This window comes from Colobus angolensis, unplaced genomic scaffold (assembly GCF_000951035.1).
Source record: "Colobus angolensis palliatus isolate OR3802 unplaced genomic scaffold, Cang.pa_1.0 Scaffold88, whole genome shotgun sequence".
Classification (NCBI taxonomy): Eukaryota; Metazoa; Chordata; class Mammalia; order Primates; family Cercopithecidae; genus Colobus; species Colobus angolensis.
Genome location: NW_012122709.1, coordinates 7,312,412 through 7,317,416, shown reverse-complemented (window position 1 = coordinate 7,317,416; position 5,005 = coordinate 7,312,412). Strand labels below are relative to the sequence as shown.

General features: G+C 46.9%; 1 pseudogene across 1 annotated transcript; it reads right to left on the bottom strand.

Annotated features, from left to right (window-relative positions):
- Positions 1–338: 338 nt before the first annotated feature.
- On the bottom strand, positions 339–1,321 carry LOC105503840 (annotated as a pseudogene). Its single transcript, XR_001000539.1, has 2 exons — positions 1,306–1,321; positions 339–1,220 (listed from the first exon to the last, which is right to left on the bottom strand). The product of XR_001000539.1 is annotated as a cysteine-rich secretory protein 2 pseudogene (transcript).
- Between the last annotated feature and the right edge of the window lie 3,684 nt (positions 1,322–5,005).

The following is a 5,005-nucleotide window of genomic DNA, read 5'->3' as shown; positions in this document are numbered from 1 at the left end:
ATGTAACTCACTATTTTGATCCAAAGGCCTAGTGACCTAAATCCTATGGTTATACAGTTTTCAAAATCCTCAATCTGATTCAGTTCATTATAAAGCACTACATTTATGTCAGAGTTTGCAGTTGTCGTCATATACTATGCTACTTTTGTAAATCATTGCCTGAAAATGATTTCTGTGACGATCCGGGAGAAGATGCATTGCTCTTTGAATCTAGGAGAAGATGCATCGCTCTTTGAAATCAAATTTGTAACTAACATACATACAATTTCCCCTGGTATGTGTCAATTAAATGGTGCAGCCTGTATCCATGTAGTCCTGCAAAATGCTCACTAGGCAAATCAGTAAATTTTGTTCTCACATGGGCAAGTGGCCTTGCACTTTTCCTTGACCAACTCATGTTCACAGCCAGCTGTATTCTTCAAGGAATCACAGTTACTTAGGAGATCTTGATACTGGCAACTATTGGTGCATAGTCCTTTGTCACAATTATCAGGGCAACTGGCACAAGGTGTTCCTTGTTGGTAAGGGGTATTCTTTCTATTCACATTATTACCAGCTGGACAATATTGGCAAACATAGAAGTATTTTAGAGTATCTTGATTGGGACAGTAGGCAATTCCACAGCCTACCTGGTAAGTCGAGTACCAAACAAGCTGAGTATAATGTCCAACAACTGCATTGGGACTCTTTGGTCCTATACCATAGACAAAATCTAGGCTTTCATCATACCAGCTTTGGATTGCAGCTGACCAGGAAGTAGGGTCACTTGACATATAGAGATTCTCGCCACATCTTGTACTGGTTTTGCGGTCCTCTGGATCACTGTGCTGTAAAGTGCACTTGTTTGCCCACCTTTGGGCATTCGCTGTTACCTCTCTGCTCCATTCCATCTTTAGCATGTTACTGGCAGGTGGAGAGACTGCTTTCCTTAGTTCATTGTGTTTATTTACAATCTCCCTTTGCACTTGCCCCTGGGTGGTTAACAAAGCAGTAAAAGCAGGATCCTTTCCTTCTGCAGGTAAAGATGGAAGCAGCACCATAACCAGAAACAACACCGGTAGTAAAGCCATTGCTGAAAATGTTGGTTTTCTGAGCAAGATGAAATATCTGCTTTATTAATGGTGAAGCACTGTGCTCTTTCTTGCAGGTGTTTTAAGATCAGGATGACATGGTTTTCCTAGAGTGTCTTTAGGAGGGCCATGATGTATAATTTTATAGCCCTCAACGATGGTTCTTTCCCCTGTGCTTCACCACACCTCCCCGTCCCTAGCCATTTCTAGTCTCCAATCTGGGTCTTGTATTTACCCTGGCTCCAGAGCACCCCATCTCTCTTTTCTTAAGAATCCAGAATCATTTAGAACCCTGTCAGGGCCAGGTGTGGTGGCTCACGCCTGTAACCCCAGCACTTTGGGAGGCTGAAGTGGGCAGATCATGAGGTCAGGAGCTCAAGACCAGCCTGGTCAACTTGGTGAAACCCTGTTTCTACCAAAAATACAAAAATTAGCCAGGCATAGTGGTGCACGCCTGTAATCCCAGCTACTCAGGAGGCTGAGGCAGGAGAATCGCTTGAACCTGGGAGGCGGAGGTTGCAGTGAGCCGAGATCCCACCACTGCACTCCAACCTGGGCAACAGAGTGACACTCTGTCTTTAAAAAAAAAAAATATATATATATATATATATGGCTACTATTTAAAAGGACTCCACTCAATGAGGGTGGATATAGCTGAATCATTTTCTTGGGAGGAGCATCTCCTGGCTCCCCAAAATCTCTCCGCAGAAACTTGTGATAAGCCTGAGTGTAAAGGAATGGTGTGAGGGGGGAAACATCCAATTGCAGGAAGGTGAGAAACAAGGAGATGGAGTGTGATGGGCTCCAGAAGGTATGAGTGCAACTGGCCTACTTCAAGTCCTTGGGAGCCCCAGTCTGTCCTTCTTAGAAAGTGACTCTGCAGTGAAGACATCAGATTCCTTAGTACTTTTCCCAAAATGCCATCTTCTCTGTCACTGAACATGGCTGGGCTATCCAGGTCCCAAGTTTGAATTTTTGAAGGGAGAACAAACTTGAGAGTTCAAAGCAGTCTCCCTAGACCACAGTCACGTCAGGAAACCACACCAGTAACTGGCCTGCTCCCAGGCTTTGGTGGGGATATGAAGGGAAGTACATTTTTGCCCTTTTCACAGAGTGCCTGGAAATCAATCCCTGAAATCCTCCTAAAGTCAAAGGCAGCCCTAGAAGATTAGAGCTATATCTTAGAAACAGATATGGGAAGACCCACCTCTCCCATGTTCTCTCAAGTAACACATCTGCCTCCATCCCAATCTACACCGTTTTGCTGACTGCAGCAAAGGTCAATTTGAATTGCAGGAACTTGGGAGATTTTATGTTCCTATGGGCAAAAGAGTCTCTTAGGAGACAGTATAGCCCCTCAAGCCCAATCCAAAACTAAGCATTTATAGGCCTCAACTGAGACACCTCCTCCCCAGTGAAACATTACGCATTTTTTTCCTAATTTGTGTCTCCTGTCCACATTGCAAAATTTTGCTTCATGTGACAAACCAACTACTGAAGGGGAGAATGCAACCATGGTTGTGCTGGCTGTCATTCTTGTGTTTATTCCCCTTTTATAAGACTCTCCACCTCTCTGTCCATTAGGCTCCCACTCCCACCCCCAACCCCACCTCCACCCCACAGCATGAACTGGCATAGAAAGAGGTTCTGATGCTTGAGCCCTTGACTGAGGCCCAGCAGGCACAGTTTCTACTTTCCCAGACAGTAGCCCTGACTGGCCTGTGAGCCCACTAGATGCAGTCAACTGTCTGGTCTCCAGAACACACAGGGGGCCTCCACCTCCCCTGGCACCACCATCCCAGCCTCCTGACACTATTAGTTTTCCTCACTCTCCTTATGTCCCTTCCCACCCCCACAGACCAGCCCTGGTCTTATAAAATGGAAATCAGATGTTGCCAGGGTGTCTAAAGAAAGATAGAGACTTCGTTGACTGTGGTTCCTGATTACAGAAGACCTGATTCCCTTTCAGCCTGGGTTGTTCAGTGATCTCTTGACTTCATCCATTGTCCGAGAACTTTTCCTATCCCTGACTCAACCCACCAACACCACCATTCCCCTCTAGAGCAGGCACCAGTGCCTCCCATTCCTTCCCTAAGGGACAGCCCACCTGCCCAGTCCCTCTAAGAGCTTGTTGCTGAGGTTGTTAAAGTATGAACTTTTGACCAGGACTCCCACATGAAAGAAAATACGGATATTTACCTTTGAACTCAAGGAACAAAAAGACCCAAGCAATGTAACTTCCTCCCATTGTACTTCCAACCAAGTAACTTCCTCCTATTGTACACAGAAGGAGACTGAGGGCCAGGGCAGACCAAGGTCAGACAGCACCTTGGCAGCAGAGGTGGAAAGCATCCTCGGTCCCTGGCTTCCCCACTGTGTGTGGTAGCATTCTCACTATACCATGCTGGCAGGTATGGTTCAAGTGGGGAGACTGCCTCCAGGATGTGCACCCAAAGGGCTGCACTTACGGTGAAACTGATCTCTTCTTCTAGGTCTGGATTTCCCCTAGAGTCTTTCCACATCTCTTCCTGCTGGGAATTGTGGTGGGAGAAAACAGACAGCTTTGCTGCTGACCCCTTCGGAGGAGTTGCAGCACTGGGGACTCCTACTGAGGTCTCATTAGGGGCCCTTCACTGGGGCAGCTGGAGTGTGGGTGAGCAGGTCAGGCCTCCCACTCTTCAGTCCGTGGGGGCATTTGTTGATTCCACAGTGACATTGGAGGAGGGGAAGCCTTCTTAGGGGGACGAGGCCTCTAGGAGGACAGCTGCTCCAAGCAGTAGCTTCCCTCTCTTTGAAGAGGTCTCACATGCTGGCTTCATCAAGGAAGCAAGGTCTGGAGGAAAATAATTGCTTAGAAATGTTTCTGGTTGGGCACAGTGGTGCATGCCTGTAATCCCAGCACTTTGGGAGGCCCAGGTGGGCAGATCACCTGAGGTCAGGAGTTCGAGACCAGCCTGGCCAACATAAGGAAACCCCGTCTCTACTAAAAATACAAAAATTAGCCAGGTGTGGTAGCACATGTCTGTAATCCAAGCTTCTAGGGAGGCTGAGGCAGGAAAATTGCTTGAACCCAGGGGGTGGAGGTTGCAGTGAACTGAGATCATGCCACTGCACTCCAGCCTGGGTGACAGAGTGAGACTCTATCTCAAAAACAAAAACAAAAACAAAACAATGTTTCCTATCACATCTTCCGTCTCCTGCCTCCCCCTTCTGTTAATCTTGAGGACTGTCACAATGGCATGACAATGCCTCTTTTTCCATAGGAAGACATATTGCCAAGGGACAAAGCACATTGATGGGGGAGACTATCAGGCCTATCAAGGTGAAGAGAAGCCAGTGTTATCCCATTTAGAGAAAAGACTCACATTTGCTTAAATGGAGCCTGTTATCTGTCACTAAATTCAGTCTTCTGACCCATTGTCTGACCTGCTTCCCTCACTCCGATCCAATCTGGGTGAGTTCCTGCCCACTGAACATGGTTCTTGTCACACGCGTCCATGTGAAGAGAGTCCACCAACAGGCTTTGTGTGAGCAACAAGGCTGTTTATTTCACCTGGGTGCAGGCGGGCTGAGTCTGAAAAAGGAGTCAGTAAAGGGTGGTGGGATTATCATTAGTTCTTATAGGTTTTGGGATAGGCAGTAGAGTTAGGACCTATGTTTTGTGAGCAGGGGGTGGATCTCACAAAGTACATTCTCAAGGGTGGGGAGAATTACAAAGAACCTTCTGAAGGGTGGGGGAGATTACATAGAACCTTCTTAAGGGTGGGGAGATTACAAAGTACATTGATCAGTTAGGGTGGGGCAGAAAAAAAATCACAATGGTGGAATGTCATCAGTTAAGGCTGCTTTCACGTCTTTTGTGGATCTTCAGTTAGGCCGTCTGGATGTATACATGCAGGTCACAGGGGATATGATGGCTTAGCTTGGGCTCAGAG